General features: G+C 37.6%; 1 protein-coding gene across 3 annotated transcripts in view; it reads right to left on the reverse strand.

Moving 5' to 3' along the window:
- The window catches only part of MAN1A2 (mannosidase alpha class 1A member 2), a 377203-nt gene that overhangs the window by 51869 nt on the left and 310827 nt on the right, over nt 1-14507 (reverse strand). The gene's annotated exons all lie outside the window — the stretch shown is intronic.

The following is a 14507-nucleotide window of genomic DNA, read 5'->3' on the forward strand; positions in this document are numbered from 1 at the left end:
AACAGAAAAGTATTTTTTAAAAACCCAGAATAATATCATTTAACATATTTTGATGTTGCTCATAGATATACTAACACATTCATCTGTATGTTTTACATACACATATGCATATGTGCACTTAACTTACTTTGTACTGTGTTTTTAAAAAAGTAAAAATGCAATTGCTATTGGCTAAATTCTATTCACTGTGTGGATGGGTCATAATTTGTTTAACCATTCTATTATTATAGAAAACATATAAAAGCTATTTTATTAAAACAGTAATAAAAGCTTTAAACATAAATCTTTTTCATAGTTCTGATTATTTCTTTAAGACATATGTTGCTTCATAGCTTTTCTTAATATAGCCATTACATTCAGTTTTCATTTTAAAAGAAATAAGGGGGGGAGGGGAAGCACACAGCAAGCCAGCAAGCCAGACACAGCCATTCACAGACACACACACACACACACACACACACACACACACACACACACGTTTGTCCCAGAGGTTTTGATGTCAGTGAAAGCAGACACACTGTGATAAACCTGGTGCTAATTTTATGCTATTTCTCTTTGCTTTATAAAAAATTCACTGAAAAAATTATCTGTTTCCAATGTGTGATTTCTTTTAGGCATTTTAATGCCTAGTATTTATGAACTCAGAAAAACTGAATTAACATGTAAACTTTTCTCAATTTAAATAAATTCAAATAAAGATGCAATAGGATCTAAGATGGTGGCATAGAGAGGAGTGGAAACTAAGTAGTCCCCCTGGAACAACTAAAAAAAAAAACCAGAAACAACTAGTAAATAATCCAGAATAACTGCAGGACAGACGTGAACGTCCAGTCATCATACACCAACATGAACTGGGAGGAATGCCCGAGATCACAGCACAAAATCTGTAAGTAAGAACTGCGGATCCAAATTGGGAGACCCCTCACCCAAAGCCCGAGTTACAAAGCCTCGTGGTGCCAGAGAGAAGCTCTCTCCGAGCGAGCGAATATAGCTCAGCTGAGCTCCAGCTGGGGTTTTAATTAGCGAGTGTGAACTGCGCACTACAAGGTGCGAATCCCCAACAATTAGACAGAGGCTTTGGGTGACGACTAACCTTGGAAAGCCGGAGGGTCTCCTCAGACTAGCTCTGTTCCTTTTTCAACTCAGTGGAGCAAGCCTCGGCCATTTTGAATTCCCAGTTCTGTGACCCAGACAAGGATGTGGCACAGGCAGAGAGAGACCACTGAAATGCTAATGACCTCCCCCTAAGGCATCCATCTTCTCTAAAGAGGAAAGGGGTGGGGCCCAGCTTTACAGCCTGCCTTTCATTCAGAACTTACACCAGTCAAGAATTACAGGCTAATCTTTACATCAAGCAGACAGCATCCCTGCATGGCCCGGTGGCCCGGAGCTTAGCTTGAGGGACAACGTGCACAGCCTTCCCTCAGCAGAGGTCCTGGAAGATCACAGCTGAGAAGGGAGGCCCGCTTGGAAAACCCAGGGCTATGTCAATGCCAGTGGTATGTGGGTCAGTGACAGAAAATCTGGGGCAAAACTGAAATGAAGGCTTAGACTCTTGCAGCGGCCTTGAATCTCCGGGAACCTGGGGGATATCAATATTAAAACTGCCCTTCCTCCCTGGCCACCCATACACATGCCCCACATTCAGGGTGGACAGCTCCAGCAACATACCCAAACTGAGTTCTCCAACTGAACCCCACAAGAATCATTTCCCCACATACCACAGAGACAGAGTTGGGTAGAACTGACTGGAGGTGTATAGGTGACTCGCAGACGCCATCTGCTGTTTAGTTAGAGAAAGTGTACGCCAAAAACTGTGTTTCTGAAAAATTAGATCGGTATCTCTTTTTTTTTACAACTTGAAAGAACCCTATCAAGCAAAGCAAATGCCAAGAGGCCAAAAACAACAGAAAATCTTAATGCGATTCATAAAACCAGACGATATGGAGAATCCAACTCCAAACTCCCAAATCAAAATATCGGAAGAAACACCGTACTTAGCAAAATTAATCAAAGAACTACAATTGAGGAATGAAAACATGGCAAAGGATTTAAAGGACATGAAGAAGACCATGGCCCAGGATATAAGTGACATAAAGAAGACCTTAGAAGAGCATAAAGAAGACATTGCAAGAGTAAATAAAAAAATAGAAGATCTTATGGAAATAAAAGAAACTGTTGGCCAAATTAAAAAGACTCTGGATATTCACAATATAAGATTAGAGGAAGCTGAACAACGTCTCAGTGTCCTAGAAGTCCACAGAACAGAAAATGAAAGAATAAAAGACAGAATGGAGAAAAAAATTGAAAAAATCGAAATGGATCTCAGGGATACAATAGATAAAATAAAACATCCAAACTTAAGACTCATTGGTGTCCCAGAAGGGGAAGAGAAGGGTAAAGGTCTAGAAAGAGTATTCAAAGAAATTGTTGGGGAAAACTTCCCCAAACTTATACACAATATAAATACACAAAGCATAAATGCCCAGAGAACTCCAAATAGAATAAATTGAAATAAACCCACTCTGAGACATATTCTGATCAGACTGTCAAATACTGAAGAGAAGGAGCAAGTTCTGAAAGCAGCAAGAGAAAAGCAACTCACCACATACAAAGAAAACAACAATAAGACTAAGTTGTGACTACTCAGCGGCCACCATGGAGGTGAGAAGGCAGTGGCATGACATATTTAAAATTCTGAGAGAGAAAAATTTCCAACCAAGAATACTTTATCCAGCAAAACTCTCCTTCAAATTCGAGGGAGAGCTTAAATTTTTCACAGACAAACAAATGCTGAGAGACTTTGCCAATAAAAGACCTGCTCCACTTCAGATTCTAAAGGGAGCCCTACCAACAGAGAAACAAAGAAAGGAGAAAGAGATAAAGAGAATTTTAACAGACATATATAGTACCTTACATCCCAAAGCACCAGGGACACTCATTTTTCTCTAGTGATCACAGATCTTTCTCCAGAAGGGTCCATAAGCTGGGACATAAAACAAGCCTCAATAAATTAAAAAAAAAATAAAAAATTGAATATACTCAAAGCACATTCTCCAACCACAATGGAATACAAATAGAAGTCAATAATTTTTGAACTGTAACTCCACTATTTACTTCCTACATGATATAAATTACATGAACTCTAATGACAAATCAGTGGTTTTGAACTCTGTAAACTATGTAATTTTAGACAACTATATAAAGGTGGGGGAATGGAGGAGTATAGGAACATAGTTTATGTGTCCTATTGAAGTGAAGGTGGTATCAAAAAAAAAAAAACAAGATTGATATGGACTTAAGAGGTTAATTTTAACCCCCACAGCAAACACAAAGAAATTATCAGAGAATATAACCATAGAGATGAAATGTAGAGTTTGGGTTAAGAGAAATGGGGGAAGGGGCAATGGGGAGTTAAGAAATGAGGGTGGAGTTGCTGTTTGAGGTGAAGGGAAATTTCTAGTAACGGATGGTGGGAAAGAGCATTACAACATTCTAAATGTGATTAATCCCACTAATGGAAGGTTAGGGAGGAGGTGGAATGGGAAGATTTAGGCAATATATATGTTTCCACAACTGGGAAAAAAAAAAAAAAGTCTAAATAGATGACAATTGAATGCCAAGGATCATTCAATTTACAAAGAATGTAAGCTTTGTATCATTGTTGAATCTCTTGTACTTCGTAGCTGCGCTTAATAGGATTGCAAAAAAGAATGTTCTCGTTCATGGGAAGTGTATACGTGAATTACAGTGTATGTTCAAGGATATGTGCAGCTAGCTCTCATATGTTCAGACGACAGAGCAATAGATGATGGATGATAGACAGGGAGGGAGGGAGGGAGGGAAAGAAATAGCGATGTGACAGTATGTTAAAGTTGGTGGATTGAGCTATCAGGGGAGGGGGGTCAGGGTATGATGGAATTCTTTGTATGGGGTTAGTATTGTTTTTGCAACTGTTCCTATAACTTTGAATTTATTTCAAAATAAAAAAATAAAAAAGTTTAAGAAATAGATGCAATAGAATTGAGCTGAGACTCAGTAAAAGCCTAATTAGACATAGGTATAGACACTGAGGTAGAGATGTAGAATAATATACTCTTCCTTCAAAGCTTCTGTTAAAAGGAAATGATGGTAAACAGAACAAATTGGTAAAACTAGAGAGAATCCAAATGGGAGATATTCACTTAAGAAGTGAAAGGCTGCTACAGGAAAACTGTAACTTCCCAGAATCTTGGTGTTGTATCAGCTATGGCATTGTTTTAGCTTAAGGAGCTCTTGATCAACCATTATTTTGCTAAAACCAATGAGGAGGCAATTCTTGGAGGGAGCAAAGCCATTATTAAAAGACATACTTCTGAACAAAACTGTTTAAAAATTAAACAGTAAGACACAAGTGTTGGAGAAAATTTTGAGAAATGGATGTACCTATTCACTGTTGGTAGGGAAGTAGAATGGTGCAGCCCCTCTGGAGGGCAGTGTGGTAGTTCCACAGGAGGCTAAGTATAGGGTTGCTATGTGATCCTACAACCCCATTATTAGGTATATATTTGGAAAAACTGAAAGCAGGGACATGAGTGGACATTTGCATCCTGGTGTTTATGGTGGCAGTATTCATGATTTGCAATGGATGGAGGTGGCCCAAGGGTACACTGACTGATGAATGGGGAACTGTGGTGTATATATACAATGGAATACTGAGTGGCTGCAAGAAGCAATGAAGTTGTGAGGCATGCAACTAGGTGAATCAATCTTGAGAGCAGTAGGTTGAGTGAAATAAGCCAGAAATGAAAAGACAAATGACGCCTCACTAACATGGACCAACTATAATGTACAAACTCTGAGAACTGAATTCAAGAGCAAAGGTTATCAGGGGAAGGCTTATTGTAAAGGTTCCCAGACTGTAAGCTCTTAGAGCAGTCACATCTATTCCTGAGTTGTTACAGTTATTTCCAAATTCTAAGATGTTGAGCTCTTTGTGTAAAATCTGCTTGTTCCCTGGAACTTCCGGTATCTGTGTGACACCTAAGACTCAGAGCTAGAGTTCTGTAGCTATGAAAGTCAGCATTACCCATACAGCAACTGTTAAAAAAAAAAAAAAAGGCTGAAAAAGAGCTCAGACTTCAATTAGAGACATGAATGAAGCTGATCTGGTTAGGGCTAAGGCAAATCAGACCAAAGGGTAAAGGATGATACTGACTATTTTCAAACTTCAACTTCTGTGTGAGACCAAAGGAAGAAATATTTATTTGGTGCAAAATTTATATTTTCTGTAGCACACCATCTAATTTAACTTACACAGTCAGTTTATTTGAATACCATAATTACATGGAACCTTAGGAGTGAGACCTTGTTGGTTTGTACAGGTTAGCGTGATGCCCCAATACATTCCAGAGTAACTTGGGCAGAGCATTAAAAAGTATTTGCAAAACCCCCTTGAGTAACTGGGGAAAATGTGGAAATATTCCCACCTGGGGAATTCCTAATATTCTCACAAGCATTGGAGACTAACAATTTAATATGACAAACCCTCAATATTGGGGCTTGCCCTCATGAAACCTATTCCTGCAAAGGAGAAGCTAAGCCTACTTCTAATTATGCCTAAGAGTCACCCCCAGAGAACCTCTTTTATTGGTCAGATGTGGTCTCTCTCTCTAAGCCAACTCTGCAGGTAATTTCACTGCCCTCCTTCCTATGTGGGACATGACTCCCAGGGGCGTAAATCTCCCTGGCAATGTGGAATATGACTCCCAGGGATGAGCCTGGCCCTAGCATCGTGGGACTGAGAAAGCCTTCTTGGACCAAAAGGGAGAAGAGAAATGAAACAAAATAAAGTTTCAGTGGCTGAGAGATTTCAAATAGAGTCAAATGGTCATTCTGGAATTATTCTTATGTACTACATAGATATCCCCTTTCAGTTTTTAGTGTATTAGAATAACCAGAAGGAAATACCTGAAACTGTTGAACTGTAATCCAGTAGCCTTGATTCTTGAAGATGACTGTATAACTATATAGCTTTTACAGTATGACTGTGTAATTGTGAAAACTTTGTGACTGACACTACCTTTATCCAGTGTATGGATAGATAGGTAATAAAAAAAAGACAATAAATAAATAAATAAGAGGAGGAATAAGGGGCATGGGATGTTTTCAGTGATCTTTGTTATTTTTATTTATTATTTATTTTTAATTTTTTATTTTTTTGGAGTAATGAAAATGTTCAAAAATTAATTGTGGTGATGAATGCACAACTATATGATGATACTGTGAACCATTGATTTTGTATACTTCGGATGATTATCTGGTATGTGAATAAATCTCTACAAAATTGCATTAAAAAAAGGACGTACTTCTCTTTTTCGCAATTGGAGAGGTGCGGCAGAGTACTATTATTTGCCTATTTTTAAAAACAATCCATACTCCAAACAAAAGTCTTTAAGCAATTTTACACGTTAATTGAAAGTTATTCAGTTTTTCCTTACTTGCACAATTCTTTCTCCCACTTAAAACCCAGACTCACTTGTCCTTATCACTAAATAAAATACTTAAAATCTCTACCGTCTAAATGTCATCTCAAAATACTTAGATAAAATCATTCTATAAATTTAATCTTGAACAAATCCCTCCCAGAGTCCTCTGCTTTATTTAGTAGGGACCAGTTATCCTCTCAATCTTTCCTTTTACTTGTTTTCTCTATTCAATATTTTCCTTTTTGGTTTATAACTGTTTTGTTGGAGCACATTTTCTAAATGCTTACCAAGAGTGCCTGGAAATGGATTTTTGAGAACTTGCATGGCTAAAAACTTAGAATTCTACATTTTCCTCTCATTATTTTTGAAGGAACTGATCCACTGCCTCTGGCTTTCAATGTTGAGAAGTCTGAAGCCATTATGACTTCTGATCCTTTTTACCAGAGTTTCTTCTTTCTGCAAACTGTTAGATCATTTTTATACCTTAAGGACTCTGAATTCCTTGGCAATGTGCCTTGGTGTAGGTGTGCTTTCATCCACTGTGCTGGGATCTATGAGGTTTCTTTTAATCTGGAAACTCATGTCATTCAATTCTGGGAAATTTTCTGGACTGACTTCGTTGAGGATTCTCCTTCCTCCTTTACCCTCTCTTTTCCGGAACTCAGTTCTTTTATTCAAATACTGGAATTTCTGGGCTAATCCCCTAATCTTGCCTCTCATTTTATAATTGTCTTTTTGCTCTCCTTTCTAGATTTTCTCAATTTGCACTTCCAGCACTTCTATTGAGTTTTTAAAAAATTTCCACTACTTTAATTCCATTAATTCCAAGACTTCTTTCTTGTTCTCTGATTATCTTTTCATGACATTCTATTTTTGTCTTGTACTATCTTTTTAATAGTACTTGAGAATGTTATTTCCAGTCTCCTACTGTTCTCTGTATTGTTTCTTCTTTCTGAGCACCCCCAACCCCATCCTCTTGCTAATCTCCCTCTTTTTTCCTGTTTATTTTGGTCTTGGAAGTTTGGAAGCTTTCAAGTGTACAGTGATCCCAGGCAAACTATTCATATTTTATTTTCTAAATTAAAAAAAATCAAAGAATAGCATATACATATATTATAAACACACAAATATATGGATGTGTATATTTATATATCTGTTCCAGTTTTTTAATGCTGCCGTTATGCAAAAATACCAGAAATGGATTGGCTTTTATAAAGGGAGTCTATTTGGCTACAAATTTACAGTTCTACAGCCATAAAAGTGTCCAACTAAGACATCGACAAGGAGATACCTTCACTGAAGAACAGCTGATGGTGTCCAAAAAATTCTGTTAGCTGGGAAGGCACATGGCTGGTGTCTGCTCTGGGGTTCTGGTTTCAAAATGGCTTTTTTCAAAATATCTCTGGGCTTGTAAAATGTCTCTGGGCTTGTCTCTCTTAGCTCCTCTGGAGCAAACTCTGGGCTAACACTTCCAAAGCAATCACCTCCAAGTGTCTCTCTAAAAGCCTCTCTCAACTGCAGCACTGAGCTCCTTCTGTCTGTGAGCTCTTCTGGACTCCAGTGATTTAATTAAGATCCACACTGAATGGGCGGGATAACACCTCCATAGAAATAATCTAATCAAAGGTATTACCTATAGTTGGGTGAGTCACATCTCCATGGAAACACTCATTCAAGAGGTCACACCCTAATCAGAAATGCATTAAAGAATATGGCTTTTTTTTTTCCAGGGGACACAATGTATCCAAACCAGCACAGTGTCTACAGCTTGATAAGCATTTCTAAGTCAACACTCTCCATTAATATTTAAAAGTGAGACACTAAAATGCTGACTGGAAACTCTTTGGCAGGTTGGTGTGTTCTGGGGGGCTTCACCCTTGGGAGATGAGTGAGGAGATGGTTCTTTTGCTGAGAGAAGCTCACATATTAGTAACTATAGATCTTTTGTTGTATGCTAATCTATTTTCCCAGAAAGGAAGCCTCCAATATCCTGTACACTTTCACCTGTGTCTCATATCCCTAAGTCAGAGCCTCTATGGTTCAGCCTTTTCAGACAGCAATCACTAGTTTCATTCAGGGTTGAGATAGGGCAGAAGTAGATCTGAAGTCTAACTACTTCTTTTAAAAACTTCAAAAAAAATTCTGTGGTTTTCAATCATACCCTGCACATTGGCATTGAGTATTTCAAGGTTCTGAAGTACTCATCAGCTTAAAATTATCTTCCCCTGATGCAGGTACTTAGATTTCTCTGCTCTGTTTCTCATCTAAAAATTTGCTGACATCTTGTCACTTGTTGATTTCCTTTTTAATTGTTTTTCTCCTTGCCCTCTTTTAGCCCTCTATAGTCATTGTAATGGCTTGCAAGAGAGAGTGGAAAATAAATGCATGTGTTCATTCTGCCAAGCTAAATCGGAATTCCCTCTCTTTATTAGATGTGGGCATTTCCAAAGGGTCTAATGTATATCTTTTCTCTTCATACTTCAAAATCTTTCTGAACTTATCTTTTGAGCTCCAAATGTATATCTGTAAATGCCTCTTGGCAACCTGCCCCAAATGTAACCCATTATCTTTTCTGAAAACCTATTTTTTCTTTCAACTTACATATTTTTATTTATTGTCATGCTAATTCTTACAGTAACGCACATTGGAAACTTCATCATTTCAGATTCTTCCTTCTTACTGAATCTTCTCATCCGATATCTTATTAAAGATATCGAGGCTTGTCGGTTCCACTTTACAGATCTCTCTTATCTCATTCTTAATATTCCATTGTCTGCCTTATAACCACTTCCTTGAATACCAAATCATCCTATTATACTTATCTGCCAGGTTAATTTTATCTTGCTGTCAATTCTGAGTTAAATGTCACCACTTCCATGAAGTCTCCCCTTATGATTTGCAGGTTAGGCTAGGTCTTCCTCTTCTAAAAGACTTTTGTATTTTGTTTACATTTCTCTCACAGAACTTAACATATTTAAGATTTCTTCCAGAGTTGTATATGTTTTATTTCCTAGGCTAGGCTGTATCTCTGACTTCCCACATTACATGACTATTACGTCTTCAGTATATATGATAAATCAATAAACAAATTAGGGACTATGAGGAAACAAACAAAATCAGAGGAGATAATCCCTTATCTTCTGTGGGAAAAGGTGTATCTGTATCTATATCATCTATATCTATATCTATTTCTATCTCTATCTCTATATCATCCATGACAATGTGTAATAGGTAAAATGGCTCTGCATTTAAGTCAAGAACTTTGCAATTAAAGTCACCTTACAATTTAGCAGTAAGAAAAATTCTGCCTCATCTGTCAAAATAATATGCTCCTTCTATCCCCAAAGATGAAAATGATATTGTGCAGGATGCTTCCTTTTTGCTTTAGGAAGCTCAGTGCTGAATATGATAATTCTTTTATCCCAGATTTTGTTATAATTATCTGTCATGTTTCCTCTAGTTTGACCTTTTTCACTTTTATTGATCCAAAGGTTTATGTGTTTTTATGAAAGCGAGGATTGCAGAAATAATAAATGAATATGAAAGTAAATAACTGGTAAATAACTCTGTTCAGAAGGATTCTACCTGAATTCAGCAGAGAAAAGAACCAAGATCAACTGGAGAGATCCCATAAGGATACTGGAAGGTAAAGGGACAGCGGCCATGTATTTCCAGCACTTTGCCATGTGCTAAAGTGCTCAAGGTCTGTACTGATGAGGCAGTTGAGAATTAATTATGAAAGCCAGTTTGCAAGAGGTGAAATCTGAACTGAATTTTTAAAATGAGAGGTATCAATTGATAGAAAGGGTGAAGGCATTCCTGCCAGAAGCAGTGAAATATAAAATAAGATAATGAAATGCAAAGGAACAAATGTTATTTATGTGTGAATATCTGCATGTAGAATAACTTGGTTTAAGGATAGCATCTATAAGTAAAAGAAATGAGAAATGAAGCTAGAGAGATGAATGAAACATTATAGCTTTTGAGCAGGAGAGTGATATGAGGAAAATAAAGGTATATGAACACTGAAAAAGAATGTCTGGAATCAAATAATTTTTTAAGACGGGAAAAAATCTAAAAATTAACATTTTATCACTACAAAAGTAATAACTGATTTAGGCAAGAACCAACAACGGATAGTAATAATACTCAGTGAAAAATTCTTGGGAAAAAAAGGATATTCACACAGTCTCAATGTTATCACCCCACAGATTACTTATTAATTACAAAAAAGAAAAAATATCTTTACATGAACTTACAGTTAAATTAACCTTATGACTGAACTTAAAATAACCATTAATGGACTTAACTGTTACCATGTGCCTCCTTATAGGATGCAATGAGAGGAACACATTGCCTATGTAACACATATGACAAAAATATTTAACCTACATCTCATCATGAGGAAACAATCATAAAACCCAAATTCGAGACAATCTTAAAAAAATAAAACAAAGCAAAACAAAAAACACCTGGCCTGAATTCTTTAAAAATGTCAATGTCATAAAAGACAAAAGAAAAAATAGGAAAACTTTGCTCTAGATTAAAGGAGACTAAAGAAATTCAATCACTAAAGGTAATGAATGATCCTTTATTGGATCCTGGATTGGGGTAAAAAAAAATCTATAAAGTACATTATTAAAACAATGGGCAAAATTTGAAAATGGACAGCATGCTAGAAACCATTATTGTATCAATGTTAAGATTTTCAGGTATGACCCTTGTATCATGATTATGTAAGAAAACGTTCCAGTTTGCTAAAGGTACAGTTATGCAAAATACTGAAATGGACTGGCTTTTATACAGGCGATTTATTAGGTTACAAATTTACAGTTCGAAGGTCATAAAAGTGTCTAAACTAAGGCATCAACAAGAGGATACCTTCACTGAAGGAAGATCAATGGTGTTCGGAACAGCTCTGTCAGCTGGGAAGGCACATCTGCTGGTCCTTTGCTCCCAGGTTCTGGTTTCAAAACGGATTTCTCCAAAATGTCTCCGGGCTTCTGTCTTTCTTAGCTTCCTCAGTGCTTGTGTACCTAAGCGTCTGCGGGTCCTCTCTTAGCTTCTCTTGGCAAACTCTGGGCTTCACTTCTTAGCTTACGATCTTCAAACAGTCTTTCTGTCTGCATCTCCAAGCGTCTGGGTCTGTATCGGCTTTTAGCTTCTCCCAGGGGTAAACTCGGGATTACTTATCGTAGCTTCTCTCCAAAATGTTTCTCTTAGGTTCTCTGAGCACCTTCTCTCTGTGAGCTCTCTTAAAGGACTCCAGTGATCTAATTAAGATCCACCTTGACGGGGCAGATTCATACCTCCATGAAAACAATATAATCAGAGTTCTTACCCACAATTGGGTGGGTCACATCGCCATGGACACATTCAATCAAATGTTCCACCCCACAAGATTGGATTAAAAGTTCATGGCTCCTCTCTCTCTAGCTAAGCCAACTTGAAAGGTGAAATCACTGCCCTCCCCACTACGTGGGATCAGACACCCAGGGGAGTGAATCTCCCTGGCAACGTGGAATATGACTCCTGGGGAGGACTATAGACCTGGCATCGTGGGACGGAGAACATCTTCTTGACCAAAAGGGGGATGTGAAAGGAAATGAAATAAGCTTCAGTGGCAGAGAGATTCCAAAAGGAGCCGAGAGGTCACTCTGGTGGGCACTCTTACGCACAATTTAGACAACCCTTTTTAGGTTCTAAAGAATTGGGGTAGCTGGTGGTGGATACCTGAAACTATCAAACTACAACCCAGAACCCATGAATCTCGAAGACAATTGTATAAAAATGTAGCTTATGAGGGGTGACAATGGGATTGGGAAAGCCATAAGGACCACACTCCCCTTTGTCTAGTTTATGGATGGATGAGTAGAAAAATAGGGGAAGGAAACAAACAAACAAACAAAGGTACCCAGTGTTCTTTTTTACTTCAATTGCTCTTTTTCACTTTAATTATTATTCTCGTTATTTTTGTGTGTGTGCTAATGAAGGTGTCAGGGATTGATTTAGGTGATGAATGTACAACTATGTAATGGTACTGTGAACAATCGAATGTACGATTTGTTTTGTATGACTGCGTGGTATGTGAATATATCTCAATAAAATGAAGATAAAAAAAAAAAAAGTTCATGGCTCTTTTGGAGTCCATAACAGCTTCAAACCAGTACAGAGAATGTCCTTTTCTTGGAAGCAATATGCTGAAGTATCATGATCACGTAAGATCAACTAGAATTAAGGAATGACTAGAGGTAGGGAACTGACTACCAGGTAGATGTTCTAAACCATCTCAGTAGTATAAAGGTCTGGATTAGGGTCAAATATATATATGGAAAGAGAGGGCAAAATAAAGAAACAATATAACAGAGAGAATTGTAAAGACTTAGTGATATGTTAGAACGAGGTACAAGGAATGATTATATTGTACAAGCTTAAAAGAAAAATGAGAATAATGTGACATTTAGGATAAGAATGTACATTTCAATTCGCAATATACCAGAATATAAGCTAGAAGAATTCCAGAACGTAAACTTCAAGGGAACAGGGATATTATCATTTTTGTCTACTGATATATCCACAACTCAAATACCCTAAATAGTGCCTGGCACTTAGTAGGCACTCAATAAACATGTGCTGATAAATGAAGTGTTTATATAAAGCATTCAGGTACAGATATTTGGGTAACAGAAATATGGAATTCAAGAGAAGGTATCAATGATAATACTTTGTAGGTCATTAGGGAAGTGGACTTATTTAAGGACTCCTTCTTCCAGGACAGTTTGCGTAAAGTTTTGAGTGTAAGCCCAAATAATAAAGTTATCTTTTCTCTTTTCCTTTGTTCCCTGTATGTATATCTTTACAGGAAACCTTATTGGGAGACTGCACGGTTATGGTCACATATCATCTAGTACCATCGAAATCCCATGATTATTCTTAACAGATTTCATTAGCTAGAGCAAGTATTCAAGGTGTGGTCCCAGAACTGGTATCATCAGCATCAACTGAGAGCTCATCAGAATTGCAAATCTCAGGCTCCAACTGAATCAGAAACTCTAATGGGATGGACCAATGACCTGTGTTTTAACAAGCCTTTCCAGTGATTTTTTTTTTAATCCAGTTTTACTGAGATATATTCACATACCATACAATCATCCATGGTATCAATCAACTGTTCACAGTACCATCATATAGTTGCACATCCATCACCCCAATCAATTTTTGAACATTTTCCTTACACCAAAAAAGAATAAAAATAAGAATACAAAGTAAAAGTAAAAAAGAACACCCAAATCATTCCATCTTTCCTCATCCCACCCTATTTTTCATTTAATTTTTGTCCCCATTTTTCTACTCATCCATCCACACACTGGATAAAGGAGTGTGAGCAACAAGGTTTTCACAATCACACTGTCACATCATGTAAGCTACATATTACACAATCATCTTCAAGAATCAAGGCTACTGGGTTGCAGTTCGACAGTTTCAGTATTTCCTTCTAGCTATTCCAATACACTAAAACCTAAGAACGCCCTCCAGAATGACCTCTCGACTCCATTTGAAATCTCTCAGCCACTGAAACTTTATTTTGTTTCATTCTGCTTCCCCCTTTTGGCCAAGATTTTCTCCAACCCACGATGCCGGGTCCAAGCTCATCCCTTGGAGTCATACCATGCATTACCAGGGAAATTTACACCCCTGGGAGTCAGGTCCCATGTAGGGGGGTGGGCAGTTAAGTTCACCTGCCAAGGTGGCTTAAAGAGAGAGGGCCACATATAAGCAACAAAGAGGTTCTCTGGGGGAGACTCTTAGGCACAATTATAAGTAGGTTTAGCCTCTCCTTTTCAGTAAAAAGCTTCATAAGGGCAAGCCCCAAGATCGAGGGCTCAGCATATCAAATAGTCAGTCCTCAATGTCTGTGAGAATATCAGTAATAACCCAGGTGGGGACGTCCAACATTTCCACCTTTTTTCCCCAGCTCCTCAAAGGGGCCCTGCAAATACATTTTTATTCTCTGCCCAAATTACTTTGAGATGTATCGCT

Source organism: Choloepus didactylus, chromosome 2 (assembly GCF_015220235.1).
Source record: "Choloepus didactylus isolate mChoDid1 chromosome 2, mChoDid1.pri, whole genome shotgun sequence".
Taxonomy (NCBI): domain Eukaryota; kingdom Metazoa; phylum Chordata; class Mammalia; order Pilosa; family Megalonychidae; genus Choloepus; species Choloepus didactylus.